Raw genomic sequence first — 14,617 nt, 5'->3', positions numbered from 1 at the left:
TTCAGACCTTACTTTATTTTTACATGGCTTCATCCTCTGAAGTTCTTCTAAGGCAGTGGAACAGCGTTGCAGACCTTGATGGCTCCCCGCCAGCAAGATCACTGGGGCTGAGGGAAGGTGCGGGACTCCGGGCTGCGGGCGCTGCGCATTGACCAGAGCAGCGCGGCAGAGGCCATGCCAGGCCTGAGGTCCAAGGCCAAGGCTGTAGGAAGACTTCCCCCTTGCTCCCGAGCCTCACCTGTGCCTGAGGGAAAGGAGATTCCAAATTGTAGGATAGACGGGGCCCTGGGCAGCACAGAGGGAGACTGGGGGCTGCCAGCAGGGTGGCTATGGGGACGGAGGGAGGAAGCTGGCAACAAGCCCACTGGGCTTCCGTGGGATTACTGGGCGGCCCCCGGCATCTGAGTCTCACCTTCCTGGTCTACAGTACCGGTGCCTGGAGCGTGATGTAAACAGCCAAGGACACACTGGGTGAGTCCGGCACTCAGCACTCGGGTGATGGGGTCAGGAGGGTGGGGGTCGCACTCTGCTCTGCACCAGCCCCTTCCCCACGTCTGAATTCCAGCAGTCACCATGGAAACTCAATAATGGGTCTCCAGGATGGGAGAAATCTCTGGTGGCCGTGCATAAAATACCGCAGAGAGGGCAGATGTGCCCAGGGTGGTCTTGGCTTTTGCCTGCAACCACCATGAAATCATACTGGGCTTCAGCAGCAACGTAGGATCCACTAGGCCAGAGTTGTTTGTTTTTTAATTGAAATTCTCTTTAAGGTAATTGTACATGCATGTACAGGTCTAAGATGTAGTATAGGAGGGCCAGGGGTTTAGCTCAGTGGTTCTGCCACCTGCCTCAAAAGGCAGGGTCCTGAGTTTGATCCCCAGTACCAAAAAAAAAAAAAAGAAGAAGAAGTATAGGAAGATTCCCAAGGGAACTCTCTCCAGCCTTCCCCAGTGGTAACATTTTGCAAAACTATAGAGTACAACATCACAGCCGAGATGTTGACATTGACCCTACACCCACTATTCTCATTCAGATTTTCCCAGTTTTACTTGTACTCTTCTGTGTGTGCAAGACAAAAAAAAATTGCTTAACTCACAGCAACTTTTTCAAATGTATAAAATTGGTTCCAGTATTCACCACCACAGTAAGATAAAGAATAGTTCATCAGCCCAAGGATCCCCCAAGTTGCTTTCTAATCATTACACCCACCTTTCTCTAACTCCCTAACCCATATTCACCATCATTTGCCAACTGTCATTTTAGAAATGTCATATCAGTAGAATTACAGTAACCTTCTGGGATTGGCTTTCCCCACACAGCAGTGTTCATTAGAGATTCATCCAGGTTGTGTGTTCATCCAACTTGTGTACTGGGGATGTTTTACTCACTACTTAATCCTCGGCACTGAAAACATTTTCTTGTGTAATGTAGCTACTCATTACTCAATAAACATATGTTGAAGGGGCAAGTTGCCCAGGCAAACAGATTCAACTCCATAGCCCACCGGCAAGAGACAGAAGTTTCCTTGAAGGCCTGAAAGATGGGGAAGACAGAACACAGGGAACTCGATGCCAACACACAAAATTCCCCACTAAGCTTCCTCTCTGCTGTCACTGATCTCCCCACTCTCTCTTTTCCTGCTGGTCCCCAAGCCCCCTTTCATCATCATCAGCGTTTCCATCTCCCCCTCAGTTTATGTGTCCCATTAAACAAGAACACACACCATGGAAATGGCAGGGTGAAGGAACCTTCCTCAGGATCTCCTGTGGGAATCTCAGAACCTCCATCTTCATCATAAGATGGACAGGAGGGAAATGTCAACTCTAGTAGCCTCAGGAAAGCATAACAAAGGTCTGCATTTTGGTGGCAGGAATGGAGAAAGGTTGACAAACATGGTGGTCACTTACCTGCTTATTCTACTTTAAATACGTGAAAGAGGGTGGAACGGAGAAAGGCCTGCCCACCCTCATTCTGCTCAGTTCCGATTGCCAAACAGTACCCAGGCCTAATCAGGAAAAAGGGCGAAGTTCTGTGGGGAGGAAAACTCTGCCTGTGGTTTGTTTACCTTGTTGAAGATGACAGGTGGCATACCAGACTGACAAGGAAGGCTGGCACGCCAAATCTTGTTTTCTCAGTTTCAGACATCAAAGCTTGATGTCTGGATATTCCATTTGTCTGGGTCTCCACTTCCATTGGGATTCATACCTACACAGCCTGGAGGAGTCGGCCCAATCCTCCCCAAGAGTTATGATGCACACTCCTTTCTTGTAGGAACCACAGGACTGTCTGTGGGATCCTCAGAGCCTTTATGCTTCATGTGGGTGTAAAAGGTGACGAGGAAGTCAGGCAGGAATAATCACTCCCGCTTTGTTTATTACTTTGATGAGGCCACACATATCCCAAGTGCTCTATGACTACATATCTGGTGCACTTAGGCCCCCAAATGCTTGCTAACCCACCAACTTTTTCCAGTAGGCATCTCTAATATGATTCCAACTCAGGAATACCTTGTATGTATCCTTGGGCAGATCAACTCATGAGCAACCTAAATGCATGTGAGCTACATCTGCAGTACTATTTCCTATTTATTTCCCCTGGGCCAAACTTCTTGGGATAGAGCTAATACATTTTTTTTTAAAAAGCTGAAGGTCCAGGTTAAGCGAAAACACTGTTGCTCACTTCTTAAGCTGTCTAATGATGGTTTTGGATGGTTTGTAAACGATCAAGGGAAGTCGTCCCTGTGGCAGATCAGGACTTGGAGACTGAAATGTCATTACCATCATCACGATTCATCATGCAACAGTGCTGAGATGAGTGGCCACTTCAACTTCTTCAAAAACTTCTTTTTGGAAGTTGCAATTCTGAGACCACATACAGAATCCTACAGGACCACAGCAAGAAACATCCTTCAAGGTCAAGCCCAGCAAAGAGGCAGGGTATTTTCTTGCACCCATGAGTGAGGCAGGATGTGGGGGCACAGCATACAGGCCGGCTGGGGATGAGCAAGGCTTCCTGCTTCCTGGTTGTGAGGCACAGCTTCCCGGAGAGGTGGGATATCAGGAGCTGCCAAGTGGCTGGGCAAGCACCTGCAGGAGGTTGCTGAAGGCAGGTGGAGAGCAGCTCAGGACAAGGCCTGGAGGCAGATGTGGGTGACTGAACAAAGAAGGTAAACAGTAACTCCCGAGAAAAGCCAGGGAAAGAGTGGGGAGGCATATTTAGAGATATGAGGAAGACATCCATTGTCTACCACCCGGAGAAAACCACCTGCATCATCCTGGTGTATTTTCCTGCCGTTTTCCCCCGGTCCATGGTCTACATATTAGTGATCGGTTTATAAGCTACCCTCCAGTTTATAACCTGCTTTTTTGTTTTTCACTTAACAAATGATACAAGCATCTTCCCAAGTCATTAAATTCTTTTAATGGGTGAATATCATTCCCTCTTTGGGGCATGGCATAAAGCTGGATATTTAGGCTGTAGTATAAATAGTGCCTGACCAGTCACTTTGAGCATGGAATTCTAGTGTTCATCCCTGCCCCATATACAGGTGGTGGGTTTTCTGCTTGGCTGGATTTACAACTTGAGATTTCTGGGCCGGGGATTTAGCTCAGTGGTTTCACCGCCTGCTGCACAAGCACAAGGACCCAAGTTCGATTCCCAGTACCAAAAAAAAAAAAAAAGCAAGTTCTTTCTTGGGCTGGGGATTTAGCTCAGTGGTTCCGCTGCCTGCCTCACAAGCACAAGGTCCCGAGTTCAATCCCCAGTACCCCCAAAAATAAAAAATAAAAACAACTTGAGATTTCTGAGCCAGAGAGCAGAAAAGCAAATTGGGTGGGGGGGAGGGCGGTATTTTTAAATTTTTTTAATTTATTTTTAAAAATTAGTACATATCTGTCACATATAATGATCATCGTCATCATAGGAAATTTGTACCTGTACATGGTATGTCTTAATTTTCCTATGTTTCCTTTGTTTCCTTTGTCCCCTCCGGCTTCTTCCCCTTCCTCATTTACAAAAGCTTTGTTTCCTTTTGGGGGTATTTTCTTGAAAAGCCAAAGGTTTTGGCTTGAGACATGGGACCAAACCTGAAGAGATGTTCTTGAATGTTTGAGGTTGAGAAAACACATCTGTCAGAAAACAGGCAAAAGTGGGTGCATTGTAATATAACTTGAGTCTCATGAGTCTTCCCTCTTCCCTTCCCCTAGGCTTTTCTATTCCCCGGTCCCTTCCCTCCACGCAGACACCTATTCTTCTTCAGGTGTGCATTCACTCCTTCATTCATTCAGTGATGAGCAACAGCTCGCTGAGACAGTGCAGGAGAAACCAGTCTCAGGGAGACACAGCAGCGAAGCAGCAGCGCAACTCCCGGGAGGGAGGGGTGACAGCAGGTGGCCTTGTGGGACTGCAAAACCTTGTAATCTTAGAATTCTTGTAGCCCCGACTACAATTAAATGTGAACTAATGATTAAGAAGCTTGTTAGTTCTGGGAAGCTAGATAAAATTTGTAACAGACATGGAGTTTTAAAGGTAAATTACTCAAATCTTTGTTTGTCCGGAGAATGGACGTTCCTGGACCCACTATCTGTAGGACAATCCATTAATGTGTCTGCCGACCATCACTACGTGACAGTCGTGACCATTACTGTGTGTGTGTCTGCCAACCATCAGTACGTGATAGTCGTGACCATTAGTGTGTGCGTGACCATCAGTACGTGACAGTTGACCACTAACCCTTATTCCTTTTCTCATAAATCTACATGTTAACCTCCCCCTCAACCCCCTATAAAAACAGCCTCGGACTCTGAGCCAGTTGCCTCTCTAAGCTACTTTGCTTTGGGAGTGCCGTCTGGCCAGACTAATAAAGGTCTGTTTTACTTTCCAACTTGTCCGGTGTGTTCCCTCCCGGGTGTTCTTCGCTACAGTCAGCTCCTCGGAGCGTTTGGTAAGGCCCTCAGTCTTACATTCTGGAGGCACCGCTGGGATCCCCGGGTGTGCTTCACTGCAGTCAGCTCCTCGGAGCATTTGGTAAGGCCCTCGGTCTTACAGCCTGGCTAAATGGCCAGCCCAGGTGCCTCCCCTGGAGTCGGAAGCACATGGCGAAGCTGGAAAACCAACAGTGGGTGCAAAGTAAGCCACAGCAAAAGACAGGGCTTTAGCACATTCCTGAGTAAGAAACAGAAGTGGCATTCACTAAAGAGAAGGTGCCAATGGCAGCAGCAAGGGCAATCAAGGGCTGAAGTGTTTTTTGTTTTTAAATAATAGATTTTTCAAGATCTAATTCATCTATAAAAATTTCACCTATGTAAAGTGTATAATTCAATGGTTTTAGTATATTGAGAGTAGTATAACTATTACCACTGCGTAATTTTGGAATATTTATATCAAAAAGAAACCCTGTACCTGTTGCTGTCGCTCTCCATTCCACACAATCCCTGCCCCTGTTCTCAGGCAAACCACAAATCTGCCTTCTAACTCTACGGATTTGCTTGTTCTGGACATTTTATATAAACGGGAGGCTATAATATGCAGAGGTTTTTGTGACTGGCTTGCTAGCAGAATGTTTTCAAGATTCATCTGTTGTTGCATAAATCACTACTCCTTTCCTTGATACTGCTGAGTAATATTCATTGCATGAATGTACCGCATTTTGCTTATCCACTCATCTGCTGGAAACATTTGAGTTGCTTCCTGGTTTTGGCTGTTGTGAATACTGCTGTTGTGAACATTCATGTCCAAGTTTTTCATGTGGACATGTTTTCATTTCTCTTGAGTATATAGCCAGGAGTGAAACTGCTGGGTCATGTGGTAACTTTGTGTGTAATATTGTGGGGAACGGCCAGATTTGGCCATGTTGTTATCAAAATGGCCTCACCATTGTGCGGTGTATGAGTTTCATGTGACCTCGTCCTCCCTAACACCTATTGGTGTCTGGCTTTTTATTCCAGCCATCCTACTGGGTATGAAGTGTATCTTAGTATGGTTATAATTTTACTTTTCCTAGTGAATTAGCAATGTTGAACATACTTCCATGTGCTTCTTAGCACTTTATATATCTTCTTTGGAGGAATATCAACTCAGATCCTTTACTAGATTTTTAAACCGAGGTATTTGTCTTTATTGTGAGTTACAGTCATTCTTAATATATTGTGGGTAAGTCCCTCATCAAATACATGATTTTAAACTTTTAAAAATTAATTTTATTGATACATTTTAGGTATACAATATAATGACATTCATCATTGGAGATTTGTACCTTTACATAATGTATCTTGATTCTTATTTTATGATTTAAAATTTTGTCTCTCCTTCTATAGATATTGACTTTTGCAATGGTGCCCTCTGAACAAAAGTTTGGTTTTTTTCTCAATTTAGATGAAGTGCAATTCATCTGATTTTTCTTTTGTCATTTGTTTTTTGATGTTGGATCTAAGAAACCATTAATTAACCCATGGTCATGAAGAATTACCCCCAGGCTGGGATGAAGCTCAGGGATAAGCAATTTGCTTACAGTGCAGGAAGACCTGGGTTCAATCCACAGAACTGGAAAAAAGAAAAGGATGAAGAATTGCTTCTGTGTTTCCTTCTAAGAATGTTATAAGAATGTTATAGTTTGGCACTTACATTTAGATCTAGGATCCATTTTGAGATAATCACTGTATATAGTATGAGGTAGCATATGGATATCCATTTCTCCCAGCATAAAAGCGACCTTTGGGTTGATAAGTCTTCCACAAAGGAAAAATGTAGACCCTCTTCCCCTCTCTAATTCCCCAGAAGGTATCTCCTTTGTCCAGCAAGAAGTAGCCATAGGGCAGCTTCCTGCTGGACCCAGCAAGGATATGGTTCAAAACCAGGAAACCAAGATGCCAGCCTGAGTCAGAGGGGGATCCCAGGGCTCTTTCTCCAGTGGAGAGCTGAACAACTTCCTGTCTTCTCACAGAGTCCTGGTGACACTCAGGTCTGTCCAGCATATATCTGTGCTCAATTCAGTCGTGGGTTCTTGTGGGATCCCCTAGTGTCTTCCTCCCTCTCTCCATTTTTTTATATTTTGTGTGTGTGTGTGTGTGTGTGTGTGTGTGTGTGTGTGTGTGTGAGATACTGGGGCTTAAACCCAAGGTCTTCATGCCAAGTTACATTCCCAACTTTTTCATTTTTTAAAATTTTGAGACAGTCTGATTAAGTCACTCAGTTGCCCAGGGTGGTCTTGAATTTGTAATCCTCCTGCCTCAGCCTTCCAGAGTGCTGGGATTATAGGCCTGTGCCACCATGCCTGGCTACCCAGTATTTTCCTTATGGAAGTACATCCACTGTTTTCCAGGAGTGGTGATGGTGCCTGACATTGCTGTAAATCCTACCTCATTTCAGAAGGTGTGAAAGCTAGTGTGAAGCCTTGGGACTGGTGAAAGACAGGGTTTGTCCGTCGAAGGTCACCTTAGCATCCCAATTTTGTCATCAGCCTGTCTCTTGGTTTGGGCAAACGAGAGGGAGGGCCAACGCTAGTTCAGGCCTCTTTGCCCTGCTATTGGAATTCACGTGGGAGGGACAATGACATCCACAGTATTCGTGTTTGTGTATCCTCTCAGGTAAGGGCAGGGACCGAGCTTTCTTACGATAACAACAATAATAACAGCTTACACACATCGACAAGTTGCACCGCCAAACACCGTGCACTTAGCATGAACAAGATTCCTGTTGCTTCCCGACAAACTATCCTTGGTGAGGCCTTAAAACAAGACAAAGTGATTCTCTTCCAGTTCTGGAGGTCACAAATCCAAAAGGAGTCTTACAAGGGAAAACCCAGGGTGTCTGCCGGGTGTTTCTCTCTGGAGGCTCTGAGGAGAAGCCATTTCCTTGGCTTTTCCAGCCTCCTCTTCCTTGGCTTATGACCCCAATCAATCGTGCTCCCTACCCCTTCATCCATCGTGGTGTCACTTTCTTCCCTCCCAGGGTCAAAGCTCGCTTCCCCCTCCTAGGATACGTGGGGTTCCCAAGCGTTTCCCTGGATGATCCAGGACATGTGCCCCTCTCCAGGTCCTTCACTTGGTCACATCTGCAAGGTCCCTTTCTCCATGTCAGGTCACATCCACAGGCTCCATGGGTGAGGACCTGGGTGTCTCTGGGGCTCTTCTTCAGACGACCCCCAGCAGCCAGCTCTTAATGCACTCGGTCAGCATTTGCTGAGCGAATGCTGTCTATTTAGGCTTGTTCCGTCAGCCTTTTGATTTACCTGTCAGGAACATGTGGTCTCTCCTCCTTCAGGCCTTGCTCAAACTTTCCCTTCAGTGAGGACTTCCTGGCCCTAGTTTAACAGTACAACTTGGCCCTCCATCACGCACAATCCCAATTCTTTCCTACTTTTCTTTTCCCCCCGTAGCTTTTTGTTTTCTAATATACCATAGAATTTATCACATCTATTACTATTTATATTTTTCGCTAGGATGTGGGTTCTATGGGGCAAGGATTTTTCTCCATTTTAGTCTCAGATACACCACAGGAATGTAGACCAGTGCCTGGCCCACAGGAGGTGTTTTATATGTGTTGAATGAATATGAACTGAATGGCCTCATCGAGGGTCTCAGCTTTGAGCCTCTTTCTCTGCCATCCATGGCCAACCTCTTCTTTTCCTTTTCTCTTTTCTTCTTTCCTTTCTCTCTGTGCTGTAGCTTAAACCCAGGGCCTCATGCGCTCTACTACTGAGCAAGGCCCCAGCTCTGCCACGGCCAACCTTGGCTTTCCTGGCAATGAAGGCTTTGCCTACTGTGAAGCCAATCGATGCCAGGTAAACATGGACCACCCGGTCCACCGTTGTCTACCCTATCCCATTAACACACTGGCATCGCTGATCCCTACAGCACAGATAACCTCAATTCTCATCTCCACCAAGACTTGCAAAGGTCTCAGAGGGAAAGGGATGGTTTGGCTCTGAATATCTATTGAAAACTAAATTCTTGGAATTAAAATGACTGCAGAGTGAGGACGTAAGGCATCCCTGGCTGAAGTTGCTGGGTTTGTTATGTTGGGCTATTGTGTCCCCACCAGTGTGCCTACAAATTGCCAGTGTGTGCTTTCTGCAGTTGGTTTCACTCAGGACGTCTGCTGTAGAGGGTCTTGGGCACCTGAGGAGGCCTGGTGGAGGGGCTGCAGAGTCCCCACTGACGTCACATGTGAATTTCCACATGTATGCATGTTCTCCAGGAGAGCAGAATCCACAGCTACCATAGCATCAGGGTCTCAACAGGGAACACAAAGTGCTTCCACACTGGCCCAGCACCGAGGACTGTGTGCATCTGTGACTGGTGGCCTATGGCTGCAGTTAGTGGGCAGGGCTTTCTCCCTGTCCCTATCTGGAGCTATTGTGTTGAAGAGCTGAGCCAGGTACGGGTTTAAATCGCAGGTTGACCAATGTTGACTTTGCCAGAGCCTGCGCATTGCTTAAGGCTTCACTCCTCATGAGGGAAATAGGGATAGTTATGGTTTCTTTGATTTTTGTATATAAAAGTGTTTTGAGGGTGCAAAATGATATAGAGTTGCAAAATATTAATGACAAAGGGAACATATCCCTTTCACCATGTAGTGACAGTGTTCTTTTCCCTACTCCATCCATCCATCCATCCACAGCCTATAAATCTTCATTTCCTCACAGTAAGTATAAGCACTACCATACATGTGACAAAATACTTTATATAAAACACCAATTCTTCAAAAATGGTGGGAAACTGGTCTAGAGAGCTCGGGCCACTTGATCAAAGTCACAGAGCCAGCAAGTGGTGGAGATAGCTGGAGCTGAAAATTCAATTCTGTCTCGTGCCAACAGCAATGTTTGCCAGTATTATCCACCAAAACATCCCAAAGGCAGAGCAGAGGGGAGCCACCAGGAGAGAGGGGAGAGGAAGAGCTGTAGAATGCAGTGTTGGAGTATCCTCCATCTCATGGCACGCCTGTTTGAATACCAAAGAATTCCCCACCAGCCTTTAAGCACTGGTGATGCTTTGAGAAGCAGGGGGACCCATTACAGCTTTCTGCCTCTCTCCACCCCACACCTCATTTATCCAAATCAGATGTCTGTTGTTTGTTCACATCTGGTCTCCTGGGTTGGCCCAGATGCTCCTGAAGACAAGATTGGAATCTGCTTCTTTCTCTCTCCCTCCCAAAGCCTAGCCCAGTGCCCAGCATGAAACAAATCCACAGATAAAGAACTTGACATTGATCTGTTGAATTCCTGCCTGCCCACATCATGTGCCACAGGAGATTCAGATGAGGACCTGTGGCTGCTGTTCCCCGGACACCTACCCACGGCACTGAGGGCCAAGCTCCCCGAATCTGCCCAGAGAGGAACCTCCCAAGACATTTGGTATACCACTGCCAAGGTTAGTGCTGGGGTCAAGCACCAGAAGAAGCAGCAGGTCATTCGAATCCAAGAAAAAGCTTCAGTAAATAGGGCAAATTTTGGGCAAAGTGACAACCTGTTCCTCTGGAGTGGCAGCATTGTGTCAGTTACGGTCACACCTTGGAACGGACAAGTGCAAATTATTGATGTTGAAACCTCTGTTTCCCAAGAGGGAAAGGTTAAAAACAATCTCCTGCCCAGATGCTATCTGCCACACAGGTCTCCACCTCTGGCTGATGGTGCACTTCAAGGGTTACGTTTGGGGCTTTGGCAACCAGGACAAACCCATGCTCCTTTTTGACACACTTGGGTAGCTTCTGGGTCTCTTAGATTCAATTCCACTCATCAAATATTTACCAAGCTCCCTGTGGAAGCACTGGGGATGCACAGAGAGGTGCCGACACATAATGGCTTGAACTCCACGAAGGTGCCAGGACTTCGGCTGCTCCAGTAATTAGCTGAGGACGTTGGCAAGAGACAGAATTTCCCTCGGAGCCTGAGTGGTTTAGACTGGAAGATGGAAAGCCTAATATTTATCCTGTATGCAGTTGTAAGGACTTGTGGTAATAGAAAAATAGTAGGAGAGCTAAGGAAATTATCTCCAACCCAAGGTTAACAGATAGATGTCCTTAGTATGATGGGCCTGACTGTTTTCGAAAGCTAACATTTACTGGATGGTTGCCATTTGCCAAACACTGTGCTAAGCAATGGAGCCTGGATAATCCAATTTATCCTGGACAAACCTGTACACAGCAGGGACCAGATATTCCCGGTGAGGAGCCCAAGGTGGGGCAGCTTACATAATATGCCCAGGTCAGAGAGCTGGAAAGTGACAGGAGCAGCTTTTGAACCTGACACCCAGACTCCAGGCAGATCTCAAGGCACAGATAGAAAGGAGCTGTATGGGAGGGGCTTTTCAGGGGTGACGCTGGAGAGGGGAACAGATTTTCAGGCACCAAAGCCATGGGAGAAGGAGCCCAGAGGGGAGGAGAAAACAAACCCATAGAGCCAGTAGGGTGGGGCAGCTCATTGTGCGTGGGTGTCCTGTTGGGCAGGGAGGAGGGTTTGGTGTGAAAGATGGCAAGGTCTAGAAGACGAGGGGATCAGGCACTGGGATGCCTCAAAGTCAGGCTTAGGGACTTGGATTTTCTCCTGAGGAAATGGGAGCAATGGCACATATGAAATACAGGGTCGCTGACATGCAGGAACCCTAATATCCCTGGCTGTGTTCAGAGGAGGGGGCTGTGGACAGCACATGCAAGCAAGCCAGCCACATTAGCTCTTCCAAGTGAATGACCACTGTCTAGATATCTGCTTCTTCCCCTGGTAGCCAGTTAGCCCCTTCAATTCAATGTTGACCCTGATTGCTTGGGGTGGCCCACAAGGGCCTGGCATGTGGGAGGTGCTTCTGTTTTTTGTTAAATGCACGGGTGATTAAAAGTGTGAGTGAATGGCACGTTTAAGTCACCGGGTTTCTGAAGAACTGAATTTTGATCTGGATTTAAGAAAACTGCATACATCTGAGGTGGATCACAAACCTAAGTGGGAAAGGGAAAACAAAAAAGGTTCTAGAAGAAAGTACAGAGGATGCCAGAAGCACAAAAGCTTCTTAATCAGAATATGAAGTCCCCAGCCACAAAATAAAAGATCAAGAATTTGAACTTTGGGGCCAGGGATTTAGCTCAGTGGTTCCGGCGCCTGCCTTGCAAGCGCAAGGTCCTGAGTTTGATCTCCGGTACCAAAAAAAAAAAAAAAAAAAGAATTTGAACTTCATTAGAATTAAGAATATCTGCTCATCAAATATATCACTTAGAGAGTAAAACGGCAGGAGGATTGCTGCAACTCTGAGGCTGGTCTGGGCTACAGAGTCAGGTGAAGCCCAGCCTGAACTACAGGGAGAGATCCTCAAGGAAGTAAATAAAATGAAAAGGGCTAGGCATTGTAGCTAAGTGGCAGAGCACTTGCCTAGCACGCAGGAGGCCCTGAGTTCCGTCCACAGTATCAAGAAGAGGAACAAGTAAGTAAATAAATACATACATACCACCTTTAACCAAAAAAAATCAAAAATAAAAAGAAGAGGAAAAAGAAGGGCCGGGGATTTAGCTCAGTGACACCGCACCTGCCTTGAAAGTGCAAGGTCCTGAGTTTGATCCCCGGTACCCAAAAAAAGAGGAAAAAGAAACCTGAACAATCACCTGACGACAACGAAAGTTACCAAGTTGTAAAAGTGCATAAAAGAGTTCATTATTTATGAGAGAAATACAAATAAAACAATGAGCTATGGATACGCATCCATCAGGATGGTGTAATTAAGACCCACACCACCAATTACAGGAGGATATAGAACTGGGACCCTCCTGCATGCCTGGGGGGCGCTTCACTTGGTACCACCACTGTGGAAAGCTGTCTGGCAGTGCTTTCTCCAGCTAACACATCCCCACCCTACGATATAGCAAGTGAACTCCTAGCACAAGCCCAAGGGAAAAAGTGCATATACCCAAGGGATGTCCTTAACAGCTCTATTATCATAGCCCTGAACTGGCGAAAGGGCAAATGCCCATCAGTAGGAAAATGGATAAATAAATTGTAGCTTGCTCAGAAGGAAAGAACAATTGCTGCAAGCGACAAAACTGAAGAATTCAAAATTGAAGAATTTCAGACATTATATTGAGTGAAACAAGCCAAGCAGAAAAGCTGGAGAAACTAATCAATAGTGGTAGAAGTCGGAACAGGGTTCCTCTGGGTGGTGTGGAAGGGAGCCCAAGGGGTGGCTGGCAGTGTCCTTCGCCTTGACCCGGCGGCGACTTCACAGGTGCCCGAGTGCGGGAACATTCACCAGGCTGCACACCCGACCGACATCAGGGCGCCCTGATGTACGTCAGAACACAACAGGGTCAGCTTCAAATGTGACAAATGTACTAAAATATTATTTCAAACATTTGCTGGTGAAAGAAGAGGTCCAATATATTTCAGAAAATAGACAGATTTTTTAGTGTATTTAAAGGTTCTTTTTTATTAGTACATGTTAGGATTATATAACGACTACATTCACAGTGGGGACTTGGCACACATACATATTGCATCTTAATCCTTTTTACTTTCCCTTCCCCCCATCTCCCTTCTCCCTCCAACCTTGAGCCCCTTCCCATCTCCAAAAGGTCTCCCTCCATTAGAATGGATTTAATGGGTAAAAAAATGTATGGAGCCTGAAACAAAAGGGCTAGAATGTGATGCTTAAAGCCCTGGAGTAGAGGATGGAAGAAGTGTCGGATGGAGTTAGAAAAAAGGCAACATTCACCTAATTCCCAGTGTTAATGTCAGGGAGAGCGAGGAGGGAGGCTCGGCCTAGACCTGGAGAAGGTGTAGCTGGTAGGGCCTGGAATGGATGAATAGAGAGAATAAATATTTACTCACCCGGGCTGGGCAAGGATCTCAGTAAAAACAAGGATGAAGGTGGTGGAAATGCTACTAACAAAAATAACAGCACTCAGCATTTACTGAGCAGCTGCTGCGCGTCAGACCGTTGTCTGTACCTCACCAGCATCGCCTCCCTTCACCCTCTCAATCACCGTTCGAGGAGCTGCTATGTTTAGCCCAATTTCACAGAAGGAGAAATCGAAGATGCTGTGTATTGACCCCCAGTCTCTGAGGCTGGAAGAAAGAGAGCCAGAAGGTGGGCACTTAGGAAATCCAATAAACTAAGGCTTCAAGTGACTTCACAGACATTAAAGAGATCTAAGGTGCAAGACAAGTGTCTTCCATGATCTAAATGCTGCTGAATACAGCAGCACGTTGGCTAGAATTCTTGGGGAAGAAGAAAACTTGAGTACCTTTTATGTGTTGTTTACAAGGGCGTAGAAACATACAGAATCCAAACTAAATTTAGATGGGAAGAAATGCAAAGTCAGGCACCAGGACAGACCAAGGCCTGGCACTGGACCTAGACTGTCAGCAGCTATTGGGGCAGAACTGCTAAAGTGTAACTTTCCAAGGTTTGGGAGTTTCGTTTCAGGTCCTTTCACTGGCTCTTCTGATAATCACCCTTCTCTCAGTTGCCAATGTCAGCTTAGGCAGCAAGAGACGAAAAGGGCCACGAAACCATTCATTCAATAAATATATACTTGTGCTGGCTTCGGCAGCACATATACTAAAATTGGAATGATACAGAGAAGATTAGCATGGCCCCTGCGCAAGGATGACATGCAAATTTGTAAAGCGGTCTATAGTTTA

At 46.0% G+C, this 14,617-nt stretch overlaps 1 non-coding gene across 1 annotated transcript; it reads left to right on the top strand.

Annotated features, from left to right (window-relative positions):
* The first annotated feature begins 14,510 nt into the window (after nt 1–14,510).
* LOC147830593 (U6 spliceosomal RNA) lies at nt 14,511–14,617 on the top strand. Its single transcript, XR_015449668.1, has one exon. It is a non-coding gene; the product is annotated as a U6 spliceosomal RNA (small nuclear RNA).

This window comes from Heterocephalus glaber, unplaced genomic scaffold, assembly GCF_053883595.1.
Source record: "Heterocephalus glaber isolate CG9 unplaced genomic scaffold, H.glaber_assembly_v1.0 deba00000071, whole genome shotgun sequence".
NCBI lineage: Eukaryota > Metazoa > Chordata > Mammalia > Rodentia > Bathyergidae > Heterocephalus > Heterocephalus glaber.
Note: the sequence above shows the minus strand (reverse complement) of the source record. Positions and strands in the feature narration are given on the sequence as shown.